At 46.5% G+C, this 21,431-nt stretch overlaps 2 long non-coding RNA genes across 3 annotated transcripts; one reads left to right on the forward strand and one right to left on the reverse strand.

Annotated features, from left to right (window-relative positions):
- Positions 1–1,729: 1,729 nt before the first annotated feature.
- On the forward strand, positions 1,730–13,290 carry LOC140682137 (uncharacterized). Of its 2 annotated transcripts, none has more exons than XR_012053401.1 (5): positions 1,730–1,842; positions 5,486–5,642; positions 8,098–8,243; positions 11,006–11,215; positions 13,171–13,290. It is a non-coding gene; the product is annotated as an uncharacterized lncRNA (long non-coding RNA). The 2 variants fall into 2 exon arrangements; XR_012053402.1 differs by having other exon boundaries at positions 5,486–5,603.
- On the reverse strand, positions 2,951–9,678 carry LOC140682138 (uncharacterized). The gene is made up of 2 exons (XR_012053403.1): positions 9,202–9,678; positions 2,951–5,362 (listed from the first exon to the last, which is right to left on the reverse strand). It is a non-coding gene; the product is annotated as an uncharacterized lncRNA (long non-coding RNA).
- Positions 13,291–21,431: the final 8,141 nt, after the last annotated feature.

Here is a 21,431-nt window from a genome sequence, read left to right on the forward strand (position 1 = left end):
GGCCGGGTCCGGCCTCTCCGTGAGGGGAAATCCGGGTCTCGAGGGAAAACCGGGTCCCGTGAGGGAAAAGTGAGGGAAAAAACTCGTCCCGTGAGGGAAAACGCGTCCCGTTAGGGGAAAAACTCGTCCCGTGAGGGAAAACCGCATCCCTGAGGGAAAAACCTTGTCCCGTGAGGGAAAATCCGGTCCCGTGAGGGAAAAACCGGTTCTGTGAGGGAAAAACTTCATCCCATGAGGGAAAAACCAGTCCCGTGAGGGAAAAAACTCGTCCCGTGAGGGAAAAACCGGTCCCGCGAGGGAAAAACCTCGTCCCGTGAGGGAAAAACCGGTCCCGTGAGGGAAAACCGCGGCCCTGAGGGAAAAAACTCGTCCCGTGAGGGAAAACTGCGTCCCGCTCCTCCGTGAGGGGAAAACCGGGTCCCGTGAGGGACAAACCTCGTCCTGTGAGGGAAAACCGGGTCCCATGAGGGAAAAAACTCGTCCCGTGAGGGAAAAACTGGTCCTGTGAGGGAAAAACCGGTCCCGTGAGGGAAAAACCGGTCCCGTGAGGGACAAACCGGTCCTGTGAGGGAAAAAACTCATCCTGTGAGGGAAAACCGGGTCCCGTGAGGGAAAAACCGGTCCCGTGAGGGAAAACCGCGGCCCTGAGGGAAAAACCTTGTCCTGTGAGGGAAAAAACTTCATCCCATGAGGGATAAACCTCGCCCCATGAGGGGAAAACCAGTCCCGTGAGGGAAAACTGCGTCCCGCTCCTCCGTGAGGGGAAAACCGGGTCCCGAGAGGGACAAACCTCGTCCCCTGAGGTAAGAACCTTGTCCTGTGAGGGAAAAACCGGTCCTGTGAGGGACAAACCTCATCCCGTGAGGGAAAACCGCGTCCCGTGAGGGAAAACCCGGGTCCCGTGAGGGAAAACCGGGTCCCACAGGGGGAAACCGCGTCCCGTGAGGGGAAATCGCGTCCGGCCTCTCTGTGAGGGGAAAACCGGGTCCTGTGAGGGAAAACCGGGTCCCGCTCCTCCGTGAGGGGAAAACCGGGTCCCGTGAGGGTCAAACCTCATTCCGTGAGGGAAAAACCTCGTCCCGTGAGGGAAAAACCTCGTCCCATGAGGGAAAACCGGTACCGTGAGGGAAAACTGCGTCCCGCCTCTCCGTGAGGGCACCGCCACTCCGTGAGGGCACAGCCGCTCCGTGAGGGCACAGCCGTTTCCCGCCGCTCCGTGAGGGCACAGCCGCTCCTCCGTGAGGGCACAGCCGTTTCCCGCCTCTCCGTGAGGGCACAGCGCACCGTGAGGGCACAACCGTGAGGGCACAGCCGCTCCTCCGTGAGGGCACAGCCGTTTCCCGCCACTCCGTGAGGGCACAGCCGCTCCGTGAGGGCACAGCCGCTCCTCCGTGAGGGCACAGCCGGTCCGTGAGGGCACAGCCGCACCGTGAGGGCAGAGCCGCCTCTCCGTGAGGGCACAGCCGCTCCGTGAGGGCACAGCCGCCTCTCCGTGAGGGCACCGCCGCCGCTCCGTGAGGGCACAGCCGCTCCGTGAGGGCACAGCCTCTCCGTGAGGGCACCGCCGGTCCGTGAGGGCACAGCCGCTCCTCCGTGAGGGCACAGCCGCTCCTCCGTGAGGGCACAGCCGCTCCGTGAGGGCACAGCCGCCGCTCCGTGAGGGCACAGCCGGTCCGTGAGGGCACAGCCGCTCCGTGAGGGCACAGCCGCTCCGTGAGGGCACAGCCGCTCCGTGAGGGCACAGCCGCCTCTCCGTGAGGGCACAGCCGCCTCTCCGTGAGGGCACCGCCGGTCCGTGAGGGCACCGCCGTTTCCCGCCGCTCCGTGAGGGGAGAGCGAGAGGTAAGAGCGCCATCTTGTGGCCGGCGCCGCCTGAGGGCGGGAAAGGGACGGGGACGGGGACAGGGACAGTGACAAGGACAGTGACAATGACCCATGGCACTGCCACCGCTGCTGTCCCAGGCTGTGCCTCCCCATCCAGCCCAGCCTCAGGCACTGCCACAGCCACAGCTGCTCTGTGCCCCCTGTGCCAGGGAAAATTCCCTGCCCAAATGCCACCTGAAGTCCCCAGCTGAAGGCCACCAGCCCAGCTGTCCCTCAGGGCTCGCTGTGACAGGTTGTGTTTTATCCCCAAAACAACGTGCTGGGAAGGTTTGAGATGTGCGAAACGCTTTCCATGTGCTGATGTTGCTGGAAAAATATTTGCTCCCAGCGCTGAGGAATGAGGAGTTTTCCCACTGCTGGGGAAGCGGGAGGCTGTGTGTGGAAAAACAGGATGTTATTGCCTGATGGTTTTCTTCTGGGGTTAGGATTTCAAATATCACACGCAAATACTCGTTGGAATGTTCCCAGCAATGTTTGGGGTGATATTCCTGCTCCCCTTAATGTTCCCAGCAATGTTTGGGGTGATGCTCCTGCCCCCTTAATGTTCCCAGCAATGTTTGGGGTGACGCTCCTGCCCCCTTAATGTTCCCAGCAATGCTTTGGAACAGGATGGGCAGGAATATCCCCAATCCAGCAGGAAAACAGGGAGTGCCTGCTGGGTTTTTTTTTCCTGCCATGGAAGGTTGGAAAATCCTTCCAAGACCCCCAAGTTGAACCATTCCCAGCACTGACTGGTGTCCCCAAGTGCCACATCCGCAGGGTTTTTCATCCTGCCTGCTCTCCAAGGTTTTTCCTCACTCTTTCAGGAGGGAATTGTTTCCCTGAACTTCCCCTGGGAAGGAGTTTGAAGGGATTTTGCTCCAAGTGCCTGGTTCTGAAATTGTTGGGGTGCCTCTGGAAATAAGGAAATTCGGGGCTTTGTGATGCTCCACTCTGAGTGCCTAAAACAGGGAAGGGGAGGACGGATCATTCCCATTTCCTTGCTAAAGTGAAGGGGAAAAAAATAGGAAAAACAGGTGCTTTAAAATTTTCCAAGGCGCAAACTAAATGACAAAACGCAGGAGCATTTCATTGTTTGAGTTTGGAATAAAAGACGGATAATTAGGAAATTGGGAGTTGGGTTTGTAGGGAATCCAGCAGTCCTTCCCACAGCAGATGACAGGGTGTGACTCCTGGGACAGCAGCAAACCCAAGATCAGGAGAAAATCCCATGGGAAATCAGCGGTTCCCCGTGAGAGGAACGCACACCGTGAAATCAAGTTACAAATCCTGGGAACCCTTCCCTCCTGCTGGAATTTGGGGCTGTACAAGAGCCAAGTCCCCGGACATCAAAGCATTCAGAAATGAAAATAAAACCCTCTCTCGTGGCGCTGTAGGAAAGGGGATGGGCTGTGGAGAAAACCTCTTCCCGAGAGGAATTTCCCCCCGTGGAGCTGCTCTGAAAATGGTCCTGTAAGGGCAGCAGAGCCCAGACTCTGAAACTGGGTCCTTTGTTCTTTATTTTACTGCAGCTTCAAAGTGCAGAGCTTTGGGGCTAAAAATAGCTCAGCTGTTCGAGCGGTGATTTGGTCTTGGGGAAAAAAAACTTTGATTTCAATCAGCTCTTTGAACAGCTGTTTGAAATGACAGGTTTTAAAAGAAAGTTTAAAAACCCCTCAGTTTACCTGAAATAAATCCCTGGAGCCAGAGGGGTGGGAATGGCAGGGAGGGAACCCTCGGTCCCGAAATGGAACGAGCAGTTGTTATCCTTAAATGCATTAAACTCCCAATTAAAGAAATGAATCTGTGCTCACAAATGCAAATTTGTTCTTCCAGCCCGTATTTGAGGGAAAATTCCCATTTTTTCCCTGTCTGGCCCCTCGGCTGGGGGATGAGCCTGGGCAGACATTATCCATAAAGCCGCTAATCCAATCCAGCCCTTCCTACAGCAGGATTTTTTTCAGGATATTTTCTATTTTCATCCCGTGATCCCATGTAATACATAGTCTTGGCATTTCTTATCACTTCCAACCATGCCTTTCACCATTTTTTTTATGTTTGTTCCAAATTTCAGGGCTGTGCATCCTTTTTGCCTCAGACCAAAAGCCTATCGCCCGTTCTCATCATTTTAATTAAACGGGGGCCAAGCCAGGGCAAATGTTTGATTTTGATTCCAAAGGTGGATGCAAATCAACAATTCTATTTGAGTGAGGATGGAAAAGGTTCCTCACTACATCTTTCCTGCAAATGAAAGCTGAATCCCCACCTTCAATGGAACTTCTCTGGATCCAATGTTTGTGCAGGCCGAGTGGATTGGAGTTATTTATTGGGAGCGTATTTTCCCTGTAATTTGGATGTAATGTTCCCCCAAAAGCCATTCAGGCAAAATCTCTTTTTAACTGTGCCTAATTACAGATCCTGCACCGAAACCGGGAGCAGCCAACGGAATGTTGATTGTTTCTCTCTCGCAAAGGGGAAAAATCATAAATTCTTTCTAATGGGATCTTTAATAATAAAAAAGAACATAATCATTACTACCCAAAGACGGATGGCTTCCATGGGGCTTCCTCACCGGCATTTTGTCTGATTCCATCTCCGCTGCGCTCGCAGCATTAATTATTGGAGACTAATTAGGCAAAATTGCGATGGAAAGCCAAACCATGAACTCCTCTGAGTTCTTCCCGGTGCTTCTCCCTCCTCCAGCCCCGTGGCGTGCGTGCCACAGGTGTGTCCCACATGTGTCCCACATGTGTGACATTCCTGTCAGGCCCTGATTCCACAGAGCTGTGTGTGCTCAGCCCAGACACAACCCAGACTGTTTCCCTCGGAAACAGGCTCTGGAATATTCCCAAAAAAAAGGAATCAGCGCTTGGAGCTGTGTCCTTTCCCAGCAAAGCCCAGCTGAATTTTGCCTTGCCTTTTTTTTTTATTTTTCCCCACCATCCACCTGGGGATTCCCCATCATTGGAAGATGAGTCTGTGTGCAGCTGTCTGACCTTAATAACTCTCTCTTAATCATGAAATGATTTGTTAATCATTGCAGTGATCTCTGCTGCCATTTGGGCCCTTTCCTGTGGCATTCCAACCTTGGAATTCTGGAGTTCCAGGAGCCCCAGTTCCCCTGGGATCTGCTGCCCTGTGCTGAGCTCTCCTCCCTCCTGAGCTCTGTGTGGAATTCATTAAGGGGAAAGGACAAGGAAAAGGTTTCTTTGCTGATTTTCCCTTTTTGGGGTGTGTAACAAATATCTGGGACGGTGATGAAGTGGAGAACGGGATAAGCACCATCTCGGCTGCTTTCCCCCTCATTACCTAAGCAGATTAACGGCTTTGGGTTTGAAAAGTCCACTCACTCTCTCCTCGGCGGGTATTTAGAGGGTGTAATTCCCGATTAAGTTTCCCTGCAGCTTCCTGGAGATCCCTGTCAGATGTGTGCCACAGCTCGGAGGAGCCTTAATGGGATTTACATTGAGTAATCTGCCCCCAAGCTGCTCCATCGTGTCTGTAAAATAATAAAGAATAAAAGTAAAGCGTTGGGAGGGGGAGATAAAATCACTGCATGTGGATTTTTCAGTGTTCTAGCACCAGGGCCTAAAACTTCCCTAAATCCAATTCTAATTCTTAGATCTGCTGTTTGTTCCTGGAGTTTTGGAGCTGCTGGGGAAGAAGTTCCACCTGCAAGTCCATTCCTTGATCCCTTCAACTCTTCCAAGGTGTCGTCGTGGAAAGTCTGGGAGGAAAAAGTTGAATTTTGATGCCTCTGATCAGGAGCGGATTTTGGGGTGAGGATGGTGCTCTGTGGGTGCAGGGCACGGGCAGGGTGCTGGAGGGTGCCGGGCACCCATGGGTGCGGCGCTGGGAGCTGTGCCGTCGCACACACAGCCAGATTGGCCGGCAGATGGTACATCCCACTCTCGGAGAAATATTTGAAAGGCCAACAAAATACAGCAGAAGCCATTTGACAGCCCACATGGCTCGGCAGGAATTAGCCGGGCAGAGACACCCAAAGATTCCCACATTTCCTGGGGAGCAGAGGGAAATTCCCATCCCTCTGTGCCCTGGGCAGTGCCAGCAGTGCCAGGTTGGCATCCCAAGCTGAGCTGCCCATGAGGGAAACGGGCACAGGAGAAATAAAGAGGCAGGAGGATGTTGCAGAGCTTTGCAGAGCTCACCTGGAGAGGAGAAGCTCCAGGAGAGCTGAGGGGGATCTGGGCATGGCACCGCTGGCACAGCGTGCCCAGAACCAGCTGAAGGCATCCCATGAGTGCCCTCAGTGTGCCTGGCACGGGTTTGGCACAGCCTCTGTGCCACCTCCTTTGCCTTTTCCCTCTCCTGCGAGTACAACCCAACAACTGCTGACTGGAACGTTTCTATTGTGGGGTTTATGCTAAATATGCATATCTTAATTGCATTAGTCAAAATAATTAGCTAATATATTTTTGCATAATGACGAGGTAAGCAAATATCACCAGAGCTCAGTGCTTCGTGCCTGAGTAAATTTGGGAAATTAATAGACTCCCAATTTCCTAATTATCCGTCTTTTATTCCAAACTCAAACAATGAAATGCTCCTGCGTTTTGTCATTTAGTTTGTGCCTTGGAAAATTTTAAAGCACCTGGTTTTCCTATTTTTTCCCCTTCACTTTAGCAAGGAAATGGGAATGATCCTTCCTCCCCTGGGAGTCCCTAAATCCAGCAGGAATTCCCTGTTTTCCTGCTGGATTAGGGAGATTCTGGGAATTCCTAAATCCAGCAGGAACTCCCTGTTTTCCTGCTGGATTGGGAAAATGTGGGAATTCCTAAATCCAGCAGGAACTCCCTGTTTTCCTGCTGGATTGGGGAGATTCTGGGAATTCCTAATCCCAGCAGGAATTCCCTGTTTTCCTGCTGGATTGGGGAGATTCTGGGAGTCCCTAAATCCAGCAGGAACTCCCTGTTTTCCTGCTGGATTGGGGAGATTCTGGGAGTCCCTAAATCCAGCAGGAACTCCCTTTTTTCCTGCTGGATTGGGGAGATTCTGGGAGTCCCTAAATCCAGCAGGAACTCCCTGTTTTCCTGCTGGATTGGGGAGATTCTGGGAATTCCTAAATCCAGCAGGAACTCCCTGTTTTCCTGCTGGATTGGGGAGATTCTGGGAGTCCCTAAATCCAGCAGGAACTCCCTGTTTTCCTGCTGGATTGGGAAAATGTGGGAATTCCTAAATCCAGCAGGAACTCCCTGTTTTCCTGCTGGATTGGGGAGATTCCTAAATCCAGCAGGAACTCCCTGTTTTCCTGCTGGATTAGGGAGATTCCTAAATCCAGCAGGCACTCCCTGTTTTCCTGCTGGATTGGGGAGATTCTGAATGTCCCTAAATCCAGCAGGAATTCCCTGTTTTCCTGCTGGACTGGGGAGATTCTGGGAATTCCTAAATCCAGCAGGAACTCCCTGTTTTCCTGCTGGATTGGGGAGATTCTGGGAATTCCTAAATCCAGCAGGAACTCCCTGTTTTCCTGCTGGATTGGGGAGATTCTGGGAATTCCTAAATCCAGCAGGAACTCCCTGTTTTCCTGCTGGATTGGGGAGATTCCTAAATCCAGCAGGAACTCCCTGTTTTCCTGCTGGATTGGGGAGATTCTGAATGTCCCTAAATCCAGCAGGAACTCCCTGTTTTCCTGCTGGATTGGGGAGATTCTGGGATCCCTAAATCCAGCAGGAACTCCCTGTTTTCCTGCTGGATTGGGGAGATTCTGGGATCCCTAAATCCAGCAGGAACTCCCTGTTTTCCTGCTGGATTGGGAAGATGTGGGAATTCCTAAATCCAGCAGGAATTCCCTGTTTTCCTGCTGGATTGGGGAGATTCCTAAATCCAGCAGGAATTCCCTGTTTTCCTGCTGGATTTGGGATATTCCTGCCCATCCTGTGCTGCTATCTGCACAGACAGGGAGGAAAATAACTCCCCACACACACACACAAATTCTCAGCCCCAGCTGGGATCTCTCAGCTATAAAAACAACAGCGACAAACCCAAAAAAGCCCCCCCATGAGCCAACCCCTCAAAGCTGGGGAAAGACAGTAATTCCCACTGCAATCTGTTCTTTTTTCTGCTGCCTGGTTTATTATTAACCAGCACTACTCCTGATTTCTCGTGGCAGGAACGTCTGGGGTTGGAAGTTGTGTGTGAGGTGTTTGTAGGGGGAAGAGGGGTGGGTTCCATCCCAGTTTGGGAGCATTTCTGAGCGATTCCAGATTTCTGCAGGTGGATAACAGCACCGGGCAGGACAGGATTGGGGCTGCAGCTCTGGCAGAGGTGACAACAGCTCCGGGAGAGGTGACAGAGCAACGAGGAGGAGGACAGGGGACACAGAGCTGGAGGAACCCGAGGATGGCTCATTTTATGCATAGGTGACTCTGGCAGACACGTCTCGTGCTCTACTTAGCATTTCGCCTCCCTTGCCGCCGTGGCATGTGCGGGCACAGATGGCACCATTTATCTTTCATTCCCTTCCCCACTGGCAGGACGTGGGACACGGGACAGTGCTCCAGACAAAGCTCCTCTGGGAAATGCTGTCCTGAGCAGCCCAGAGCCACCTGAGCCTGGGGACAGCCCTAAAACACACACAGGGCTGTAGACAACACCCCGTTACATCTCCCAAACTCTGCAAATTAACCACTAATTTCCCTACAAATTGGATAACTCCATGAAGGCATTTACCCACCTTAATTAAAGCAGCAGCCCTGCCTCATCCACCAAATAAGTTTTCAAATATTACCCTCAATTATACTTATAAATCTTGCCCAGGTAATGAACATATTCTTTGGATTGCAGAAGAGCCGGACACTTATCTTACTCCTAAAGATAAACCTCCACATCCATATAATGCATTGCTAAGCCTCCCTCTTCCCGGCCGGAATCCCATTTTCTATTAAATAATAATCACTGTAATTAATAGACTGGTTATTTTATCTCCCTAATCTGGTTACAGCCATTTATCAAAGGTATGTAAATGAGGGCGGCAGAAAGCCGTTCATTATGATTTTCCAAAGGGCCCGTGTCTCTCGCTGGAGCATGGAAAATGTAATTCTCTTGAACTTAATAAGATACTTGACTTCGTGTCATTCCTGGGAAGCAAATCCAGTCAAGATTTGCCTTTTTTTTCCTGTCACACTCGATTTGTTTGAGTCACAATTGTCCATCAGCTGAGGCTGTTTCCCACGGGGTCGGGGGAACAGCGTTCCTTTGGTTTTCCCTCGGTCTCTGCCACAAAATTCAACACCAAGGGTAAAAACTTATTTTCCTTCACTCCTCCACTGGATTCAACAGGCAAAAATCACAATTTTTTTGGGGGTTTCCCCCACTCACCCTTCGCAGATCCCACTCCAGCACCTCGTGGAGGCCGTAGAGCTCAGGCACATCCCAGCTCCTAAACAAGGAACAGAAATCACGTCAAATTATCACAGCTTTCCAAAAAATCCTAAAATATTGCTTCCATAACTCAGGCCGAGGCAGAGAATTACATTCTCTGAGATTAGACAAGAAGTTCAAATTTCTGGTCCAGATAAATCAAATTTCCTTCAAGCAGTTTAACAGCTGCACCAAAAAAAAACCCCAAAAAACGGGAGGAAAAAGCAGAGAGAAGTGAAGACATCCATTTTCTGCAATCAGTGGCAGGTGCAAGTCAAGGGCATGGCCTTTAGCAGGACCCCGGGCTTGGCCACAGCTCTGCTAATTAATCATGCAGCAAAATGCACTTGACAGATTGGAGAAGGCTCCGATTCCTTCTCTCATGATTGCGCCGCTAATTTGGAAGTTCTGCAGAGCAGCAGAGACTTGGGAGAAGCTGTCCAGGGTTGGGGTGCAGAGCTTTCAGCCTTTTGAGGTGCTTCAGGCAGGGTCAGAACCCCCTGGACAGAGCCCCAGAGACACTGGCTGTGATCTCTGTCCATGGAAAAGAGTTTTCAATCTTACAGGATCAATTACCAGCTCTGAGTGTTTGATATAATTAATAATTAAGTGTGGCACGGGTGCAAAAGTAAAATTTTAAGTTTCTAGATTAGGGGTTCAAAGGGGACAAGATGGAGGAAATTGGGTGTGTCTTGTCCTTTTTCTCCTTCATGTTTCATTGTGGTGTTGGCATTTTTCTGTTGGTTCAGGCTGGGGACACACTGTCCAACGTAGGTGACAGATATTGGCACATTATTGTAAATATAGTACAGGTAGTTTTTAATATATAATGTTTGTAACATCCCACTGAGGGAGGTTATATTGGCATGGTATTGTAAATGTAGCACACGTAGTTTTTAATATATAATGTTTGTAACATCCCACTGAGGGGTGTTATATTGGCACGTTATTGTAAATATAGTACAGATAGTTTTAAATATATAATGTTTGTAACATCCCACTGAGGGATGTTATATTGGCACATTATTGTAAATATAGCACAGATAGTTTTTAATATATAATGTTTGTACCATCCCACTGAGGGGTGTTATATTGGCACATTATTGTAAATCCAGCACAGGTAGTTTCTGGTATATAATGTTATATTGGCACATTATTGTAAATATAGCACAGATAGTTTTTAATATATAATGTTTGTAACATCCCACTGAGGGATGTTATATTGACATGTTATTGTAAATGTAGCACAGATAGTTTGTGGTATATAATGTTTGTAACATCCCACTGAGGGGTGTTATATTGGCACGTTATTGTAAATATAGCACACATAGTTTTTAATATATAATGTTTGTAACATCCCACTGAGGGATGTTACATTGACACATTATTGTAAATGTAGCACACATAGTTTTTAATATATAATGTTTGTAACATCCCACTGAGGGGTGTTACATTGACACATTATTGTAAATGTAGCACACATAGTTTTTAATATATAATGTTATATTGGCACGTTATTGTAAATATAGCACAGGTAGTTTTTAATATATAATGTTTGTAACATCCCACTGAGGGATGTTATATTGGCACGTTATTTTAAATACAGCACAGGTAGTTTTAAATATATAATGTTTGTAACATCCCACTGAGGGCAGAGCCCCACACGCTGCCCTGCAGGACAGAGCTGCAGAACATGTTAGAGATAAACAGAATAAACAACCTTGAAACCAGCACAGATTAATTATGATTTCTTCTTTGGCAGGGGGGCTGACAGACAGAGACTTTCTACAATCTGGGAATCATCAATACCCACAGATTTCGACACCAGGTTTCTCTCAGGAGTGACACAATTCCCTCTTTTGTCCATCCCGGTGTTGGGCTGATTCCCGAAGGCACAACTGGAGCAGGAGGAGCTCAGATGTTCCCTGGAGCAGTGAGGATCCTGTGTCCCCTACAACTCCTGGAAAAAAAGGTGACTGTCACACCAAGAGGGGCAGCTGAGGGGTAGAACCAGGCAGGGACCCCATGTGTGCCCACAATCCCCCAGCCCAGAACCCCCATGAGGCTGAGAGCAGCTGAAGCCCACCTGCCCCCTCTCCCTCCCCGCAGCGGCTCTCAGGGCTGGCACATGGCACTGCTGCTTTATGTAAGGCTGGCTGCAGCTGCTATTTTTAGCCCCGTTAATAAAAAGGATTGTTCGTCATTAGAGCGGCTTAGCGGCGCCGAATCTTCGGGGGAAGTGAGGTGATCCATCCCACTAATCCCGAAAAATCCCTAAATCCCGCTCCAGTGAGTGCGCCGGAGGTTGAGACCTCTGCCTTCCTTTTCCACTGCTTTTTGGGATGGCAGATTTTTTGGCTGTGTTCCTATTTACCTCCCAAACCCCAAACAAACCCTGCACCACCTAACCCTGAGCTCACCCAAACCCCACAGCACGTGGGGACCTTCCCAGTGCATCCCTGCGCCTTCCAACCAGGATTAAATTAGGATTACATTGCCCAGCCTCTAGAAAAGCCCAGGGAAGGATGAACTGTGGGATTAACAGTCTGGGGAAATCTGATGGGTGCTGTAAGATCGTGGAGATTTTGGGAAATTAGGAGTTTGGAGCTGCAGAGTTACAGCTAAACCCCTAATCCCTCTGATTCCCAAATCCCTGTGAAGGGCTGCAAGGTGCTGCAGGACCCCATTCCCCAGAGGTTGTTATATAGGGTTATATAGGGTTATAGGGTGCTGCATTTCCCCATGGGGTGTCCCTCCACGGGTGGGCAGCAATGAGAAGCCTTAAACCCCTATAACCCTATATAACAATATATATGGATGGATATGGATGGGTATGGATGGGTATGGATGGGTATGGATGGATATGGATGGGTATGGATGGATATGGATGGATATGGATGGGTATGGATGGGTATGGATGGGTATGGATGGATATGGATGGACATGGATGGATATGGATGGATATGGATGGGTATGGATGGGTATGGATGGATATGGATGGGTGTGGATGGGTATGGATGGGTATGGATGGATATGGATGGATATGGATGGGTATGGATGGGTATGGATGGATATGGATGGATATGGATGGATATGGATGGGTGTGGATGGGTATGGATGGATATGGATGGATATGGATGGACATGGATGGGTATGGATGGATATGGATGGATATGGATGGGTATGGATGGGTATGGATGGGTATGGATGGATATGGATGGATATGGATGGGTATGGATGGATATGGATGGATATGGATGGATATGGATGGGTGTGGATGGGTATGGATGGGTATGGATGGGTATGGATGGGTATGGATGGGTATGGATGGATATGGATGGATATGGATGGGTATGGATGGGTATGGATGGATATGGATGGGTATGGATGGGTATGGATGGATATGGATGGGTATGGATGGGTGTGGATGGATATGGATGGATATGGATGGATATGGATGGGTATGGATGGGTATGGATGGATATGGATGGGTATGGATGGATATGGATGGATATGGATGGATATGGATGGGTATGGATGGGTGTGGATGGGTATGGATGGATATGGATGGATATGGATGGGTATGGATGGATATGGATGGGTATGGATGGGTATGGATGGGTATGGATGGGTATGGATGGATATGGATGGATATGGATGGGTATGGATGGGTATGGATGGATATGGATGGGTGTGGATGGATATGGATGGGTATGGATGGGTGCAGATGGGTATGGATGGATATGGATGGGTAAAAACGGGGAAAACAACAACCATTGTTTTTTTCCTTGGAGATTCCCTTAAAAGCTTTCATTTATATTTTTAACCATGAGCGAATTTTTTTTCTTATTTAAAAAAAAATTAATCAGCTGTCAATGCCACAAATTTAAATTCTCCATTCAGAAATGTTTAATAATCCCATTCCAGAATAATGCATTAAGGAGGAAAAGAAGCCACCACGTGGCTTTGGTCTGCCTGGAGGACTGGCACTCGAATTCTGCAGATGAAAGGCTCCCACTTTTATCCCTGAAACTAAAGGACTTGAAGGTAATAATTGGCTCTTCAGAGGAACAGAGCCCAACAATGTCCTTCACTGCCTCTCGAGCTCTCTCCTGCATCTGTCTCCTGTTCCCTGCTTTGTAGAATTAAATTAAATAATGGGACCTAGATCACAAAAATATTCTCATTTTACACTTTGCTCCAAATTAATTTCCACATGGCTGAGGGGAAGGAGAGCAGGAGGGGACCGTCCCTCTCTTTATCCGGATTGCACAAAGTGCTGTCCCCAAAACCCGTGTGAGGACACAGGGCTGTTTTTTATCCCCAACTTGGGATTTTTTTCCTTTTTAATCTGGGAAGGGAGTGAGGCTCAGAGTCAGAGGAGTTGGGCTGTGCTGATGGGTCCCAAATGTCCCCAACTCAGCCCTTCCTACCTGGTGTGGGCATCGGTGGCTGTGGGGCACTCAGGATGTTTTTCTGGCACCACATCTGGAACAGCTGGACCTGTGTGCACAAAAAACATCCAACATGAGCTCCAAGGATTGCTCCCAGTCCCTCTCACTGACCCTTTAAACACGGCTGGTAACCAACCGAAAAACAGATTTTTATATTAGGAGATTTTGACAGCTCTAAATCCGAATTCCCTCCGCTCCACTGCTTCTATAATATCCTTTGATTTCTCCCAAGCAATCTGATGGCATGTGAAAGTCATTCTTATTTTTACCCTCCTTCTCCATATGAAAAAGGGAACTCAGTCCATTTGCTGTGAGCTCCTCAGCATCTGCTGATTTGTCAGTTTGATTTAGCTGAGAAACGTTCACGGTGGCTGCACGGAATTCCTGCTCCTCTCCCGACGGAGCCACGCTGAATTTCCCGGGAATTCTGGAAAGCTCCAACCCTCCCCGGTTAATTCCAGAAAAAATAGATATAAAACCCAAAAGAAATAGATATATTTCCCTTCACATCTATGCTTATTAAAGCCAAAAAAATGCAAGCTGGCCTTTAAGCCTTCAATTAATTGAACAAAGATTTCAAAATCGTTCAATTGGTTTCATTAGGAAGTGTATAATAGAATAATAAAGTAAAACAAATGATATAAAGCAGACCCACTAATTAGCTCTACATGATTGATACAGCTTTGGACGAGGCATTTGATCTCAAACAAAATGCAGTTCCTTGTTAAGAGGATTTTTAATTGATGTGCAGAGAGGTATTAGATGATGTTGGAAAATAATTACTCCAAAGCTACTCATGCATTTGGCTGAACATAACAAATGAAGTTTGGGCTCCGGATCTGGCGGAGTGGACACGTGCTAATTAATAACGAAGAGGAACAAGCATCTTCCAGGGGGTTTAACCCAGTGTTTACCAGGAGATTGCATCGCAATTATGCTCCATAATGAGCTTGTCATGCCGCTAAAATGTGAATTATTCAGATGTCAGCGGGGATGGAATTCCACCAGGGAGTGGGGCTGGATCCCCAAATTTTGCCAGAGTGGGTTGGGGGTGCCCACCTTGGCACTGTGGGCAGGTTGTGCCACCCTTGGGTGGATTTTTGGGAGCTCCACATGATGCCCAAATTCTCACTTCCCCGCCGTGGTTTTCTATTTAATGAAATGTGTGTTTGGTGGGTGAAAGGTTTATTTTTAGAAGAAGACAGAGAGGATTTGGTGAGCTAATTAAGAGTTTACGAAGTTTCCCAGAGAAACGAGAAAGGCCCAAACTCGCTCCTCGTTTGCCGCCTCCTCCTCCTCCTCTAATTTATAAATCTGTTAATTAATGGTGTTTATTCTCCTCCCAGCCCAGCCTGAGCCGTGGTTTGGTGATTATATGATTAGGCAGCATGTGGGAAAAGGTATTTATTGTGTGTGTGGGTTCCCCATCGCTATGGAAACAGGTAAATATTTATTAATTAACTCCCCTATTATATAAAGTCTGCATGGGAGAATTCCCATTTTTTGGGATGTTCCACAGGCAGCAATTCCAGGTGTAATTCCACAGGTGAGTGTGGGCAGCAGGTGCTACCTGGGTGTCCCCATCCCTTTGGAAATTTGGGAACACCAACCTTGTTTTGGTGTTTGGTAAATAATATTTAAATAATACCATGGGAGGTAATTCCTGGAGCTGCAAAACAAAAATCAATTAAAAAAATTTATTATCAATTGGCAAAGCAACGATACACACTTCACACAAAATGTGATTTATGGGGAAAACACCCAATAAGCAGAAAAGGAACTTTTATTGCTGTCCTGCTTTGGTTATGCTTAACAGCCAGGAAAATATTATTAATTAACATTAATTTAGCAGTTGATTATCGATAGGTAAATAATGAGCATCTCTGCTGCCAGCAGGGATTTCAATCAGGTCAGCCTCAGTTTCCACGGCTCCCACTCATGGAAATGAGGGAATATTTTAATTAAGCAGTAATTAATGAATTGGGAAGCACTTGAGGTCCATCCCAAGGAGCAGCCTGCAATTCCTGGGATCAATTTTTGGCTGTTTTACCCCAAAAAATCAGCATTTTTTGGGTTATAAACACGCCTTGGCTCCGCCTGCTGCTGCTGCGTGCTCCTCTCTGCCTCTTTCAACATTTATGAGCCCTCATGAATATGCAAATGCAAGCTAATGGCTGCAGCCTGGTGCTGAGCCTGAGTGCTGAGTTAATATTTCATGTCAGGATGGGAGCGGACCCGTACCCGTCAATTTGGGCTAAACACGGTTCTTCATTAATGAATCATTAATTAAAATGAGAGGGTGATTGAATAGTGTATGCAAATGTCCAGTTTGGGATGGCCACATCTGCATATGTATGCTAATGTATGCTAATGTCCAGTTTGGGATGGCCACATCTGCATAGTTTATATTTTGGGATGTCCACATCTGCATAGTGTATGCAAATGTCCAGTTTGGGATGGCCACATCTGCATAGTGCATGCTAATGTATGCTAATGTCCCAATTTGGGATGGCCACATCTGCATAGTGTATGCTAATGACCCAATTTGGGATGGCCACATCTGCATAGTGTATGCTAATGACCCAGTTTGGGATGGCCACATCTGCATAGTGTATGCTAATGTATGCTAATGACCCAATTTGGGATGGCCACATCTGCATAGTGTATGCTAATGACCTGGTGTGGGATGGCCACATCTGCATAGCGTATGCTAATGTATGCTAATGTCCAGTTTGGGATGGCCACATCTGCATAATGTATGCTAATGTCCAGTTTGGGATGGTCACATCTGCATAGTGTATGCTAATGACCCAATTTGGGATGGCCACATCTGCATAGTGTATGCTAATGTCCAATTTGGGATGGCCACATCTGCATAGTGTATGCTAATGTATGCTAATGACCCAATTTGGGATGGCCACATCTGCATAGTGTATGCTAATGACCTGGTGTGGGATGGCCACATCTGCATAGCGTATGCTAATGTATGCTAATGTCCAGTTTGGGATGGCCACATCTGCATAATGTATGCTAATGTCCAGTTTGGGATGGCCACATCTGCATAGTGTATGCTAATGTATGCTAATGACCCAATTTGGGATGGCCACATCTGCATAGTGTATGCTAATGACCCGGTGTGGGATGGCCACATCTGCATAGTGTATGCAAATGTCCAGTTTGGGATGGTCACATCTGCATAGTGTATGCTAATGACCCAGTTTGGGATGGCCACATCTGCATAGTGTATGCTAATGACCCAGTTTGGGATGGCCACATCTGCATAGTGTATGCTAATGAGCAGTTTGGGATGGCCACATCTGCATAGTGTATGCTAATGACCCAATTTGGCATGGCCACATCTGCATAGTGTATGCTAATGTCCAGTTTGGGATGGCCACATCTGCATAGTGTATGCAAATGTATGCTAATGTCCAGTTTGGGCTGGCCACATCTGCATAGTGTATGCTAATGTCCAATTTGGGATGGCCACATCTGCATAGTGTATGCTAATGACCCAGTTTGGGATGGCCACATCTGCATAGTGTATGCTAATGACCCGGTTTGGGATGGCCACATCTGCATAGTGTATGCTAATGTATGCTAATGTCCAGTTTGGGATGGCCACATCTGCATAGTGTATGCTAATGTATGCTAATGTCCAGTTTGGGATGGCCACATCTGCATAGTGTATGCTAATGACCCAATTTGGGATGGCCACATCTGCATAGTGTATGCTAATGACCCAATTTGGGATGGCCACATCTGCATAGTGTATGCTAATGACCCAGTTTGGGATGGCCACATCTGCATAGTGTATGCTAATGACCCGGTGTGGGATGGCCACATCTGCATAGTGTATGCTAATGTATGCTAATGTCCAGTTTGGGATGGCCACATCTGCATAGTGTATGCAAATGTCCAGTTTGGGATGGCCACATCTGCATAGTGTATGCTAATGTATGCAAATGTCCAGTTTGGGATGGCCACATCTGCATAGTGTATGCTAATGTATGCTAATGTCCAGTTTGGGATGGCCACATCTGGAATTCTCAGGATTTAGGATCCTCAGGAAATCCCCTGGAATTCTCAGGATTTGGGATCCTCAGGAAACCCCCTGGAATTCTCAGGATCTTCAGGGAAAAGGGATTTGGGATCCTCAGGAAATCCCCTGGAATTCTCAGGATTTGGGATCCTCAGGAAATCCCCTGGAATTCTCATATGGGATCCTCAGGAAATCCCCTGGAATTCTCGGGATTTGGGATCATCAGGAAATCCCCTGGAATTCTCAGGAAACCCCCTGGAATTCTCAGGATTTGGGATCTTCAGGAAACCCCCTGGAATTCTCAGGATTTGGGATCCTCAGGAAAACCCCTGGAATTCTCAGGATTTGGGATCCTCAGGAAATCCCCTGGAATTCTCAGGATCTTCAGGGAAAGAGTTTTGGGATCCTCAGGAAAATTCCCTGGAATTCTCAGGATTTGGGATCCTCAGGAAATCCCCTGGAATTCTCAGGATTTACAGGGGAAAAGGGTTTTGGGATTTTTAGGGATATCCAGCCTGGAATTCTCAGGGATATCCAGCCTGGAAACTTCTGGAATTCTCATGGATATCCAGCCTGGAAACTTCTGGGATTTTTAGGGATATCCAGCCTGGAATTCTCAGGAATATCCAGCCTGGAAACTTCTGGAATTTTTAGGGATATCCAGCCTGGAAACTGCTGGAATTCTCAGGGATATCCAGCCTGGAAACTGCTGGAATTTTTAGGGATATCCAGCCTGGAATTCTCAAGGATATCCAACCTGGAAACTTCTGGAATTTTTAGGGATATCCAGCCTGGAAACTTCTGGAATTTTTAGGGATATCCAGCCTGGAATTCTCAGGAATATCCAGCCTGGAAACTGCTGGAATTTTTAGGGATATCCAGCCTGGAAACTTCTGGAATTTTTAGGGATATCCAGCCTGGAATTCTCAGGAATATCCAGCCTGGAAACTTCTGGGATTTTTAGGGATATCCAGCCTGGAAACTCCTGGGATTTTTAGGGATATCCAGCCTGGAAACTTCTGGAATTCTCATGGATATCCAGCCTGGAAACTGCTGGAATTTTTAGGGATATCCAGCCTGGAAACTGCTGGAATTCTCAGGGATATCCAGCCTGGAAACTTCTGGGATTTTTAGGAATATCCAGCCTGGAAACTTCTGGAATTTTTAGGGATATCCAGCCTGGAAACTGCTGGAATTCTCATGGATATCCAGCCTGGAAACTGCTGGAATTTTTAGGGATATCCAGCCTGGAATTCTCAGGGATATCCAGCCTGGAAACTTCTGGAATTTTTAGGAATATCCAGCCTGGAAACTGCTGGAATTTTTAGGAATATCCAACCTGGAAACTGTTTGGATTTTTAGGGATATCCAGCCTGGAATTCTCATGGATATCCAGCCTGGAAACTGCTGGAATTTTTAGGAATATCCAGCCTGGAATTTTTAGGGATATCCAGCCTGGAAACTTCTGGAATTTTTAGGGATATCCAGCCTGGAAACTTCTGGAATTTTTAGGGATATCCAGCCTGGAAACTGTTGGGATTTTTAGGAATATCCAGCCTGGAAACTGCTGGAATTTTTAGGGATATCCAGCCTGGAAACTTCTGGAATTTTTAGGGATATCCAGCCTGGAATTCTCAGGGATATCCAGCCTGGAAACTTCTGGAATTTTTAGGAATATCCAGCCTGGAAACTTCTGGGATTTTTAGGGATATCCAGCCTGGAAACTGTTGGAATTTTTAGGGATATCCAACCTGGAAACTTCTGGAATTTTTAGGAATATCCAGCCTGGAATTCTCATGGATATCCACCCTGGAAACTGCTGGAATTTTTAGGAATATCCAGCCTGGAATTCTCATGGATATCCAACCTGGAAACTGCTGGAATTTTTAGGAATATCCAACCTGGAAACTGCTGGAATTCTCATGGATATCCAACCTGGAAACTGCTGGAATTTTTAGGAATATCCAGCCTGGAATTCTCATGGATATCCAACCTGGAAACTGCTGGAATTTTTAGGGATATCCAGCCTGGAAACTGCTGGAATTTTTAGGGATATCCAGCCTGGAAACTTCTGGAATTTTTAGGAATATCCAGCCTGGAAACTTCTGGAATTTTCATGGATATCCAGCCTGGAAACTGTTGGGATTTTTAGGAATATCCAGCCTGGAATTCTCATGGATATCCAGCCTGGAAACTGCTGGAATTTTTAGGGATATCCAGCCTGGAATTCTCAGGAATATCCAGCCTGGAAACTGCTGGAATTTTTAGGGATATCCAGCCTGGAAACTTCTGGGATTTTTAGGAATATCCAGCCTGGAAACTTCTGGAATTTTTAGGGATATCCAGCCTGGAAACTGCTGGAATTTTCAGGGATATCCAGCCTGGAAACTGCTGGAATTTTTAGGAATATCCAGCCTGGAAACTGATGGGATTTTTAGGGATATCCAGCCTGGAAACTTCTGGAATTTTTAGGGATATCCAGCCTGGAAACTTCTGGAATTTTTAGGGATATCCAGCCTGGAAACTTCTGGAATTTTTAGGAATATCCACCCTGGAAACTGCTGGAATTTTTAGGGATATCCAGCCTGGAAACTGCTGGAATTTTTAGGGATATCCAGCCTGGAATTCTCAGGGATATCCAGCCTGGAAACTGCTGGAATTTTTAGGGATATCCAGCCTGGAAACTGCTGGAATTTTTAGGGATATCCAGCCTGGAAACTGCTGGAATTTTTAGGGATATCCAGCCTGGAAACTTCTGGAATTTTTAGGGATATCCAGCCTGGAATTCTCTGGAATATCCAGCCTGGAAACTGCTGGAATTCTCAGGAATGTCCTCAGGCTGGAATGCAAATCCCGGGAATTTTTTTGGAGATTCTGGAGCAAATCCTTAAAATAAATCCCGGCTTTAATTGCAGTGAGAGGAGGGAAAAAAACACAATTTCCCATATTTATGGCCCCATTTAATGCGTTGTTTTCCCTTAAATAATTTGGGATTTAAATGTGTTAATTGCTCCTACAAATCTCCTTTACCTTTTCCTGGAAAAGGGCAACGAAATAATAATTGTTAAATTTATGTTTTACCAAATAATAATTGTGAAATTTATGTTTTACCAATAATAATTGTTAAATTTATGTTTTACCAAATAATAATTGTTCAATTTATGTTTTACCAATAATAATTGTTCAATTTATGTTTTACCAATAATAATTGTTAAATTTATGTTTTACCAATAATAATTGTTAAATTTATGTGTTACCAATAATAATTGTTAAATTTATGTTTTACCAATAATAATTGTTAAATTTATGTTTTACCAATAATAATTGTTCAATTTATGTTTTACCAATAATAATTGTTAAATTTATGTGTTACCAATAATAATTGTTAAATTTATGTGTTACCAATAATAATTGTTAAATTTATGTTTTACCAAATAATAATTGTTAAATTTATGTTTTACCAATAATAATTGTGAAATTTATGTTTTACCAATAATAATTGTGAAATTTATGTTTTACCAATAATAATTGTGAAATTTATGTGTTACCAATAATAATTGTTAAATTTATGTGTTACCAATAATAATTGTTAAATTTATGTGTTACCAATAATAATTGTTAAATTTATGTTTTACCAATAATAAAGCGCAGGAAAAGCTGCAGGAGTGCAGGAAAGGCTGCAGGAGTGCAGG

The sequence above is a fragment of the Taeniopygia guttata genome, chromosome W, assembly GCF_048771995.1.
Source record: "Taeniopygia guttata chromosome W, bTaeGut7.mat, whole genome shotgun sequence".
Lineage (NCBI taxonomy): Eukaryota > Metazoa > Chordata > Aves > Passeriformes > Estrildidae > Taeniopygia > Taeniopygia guttata.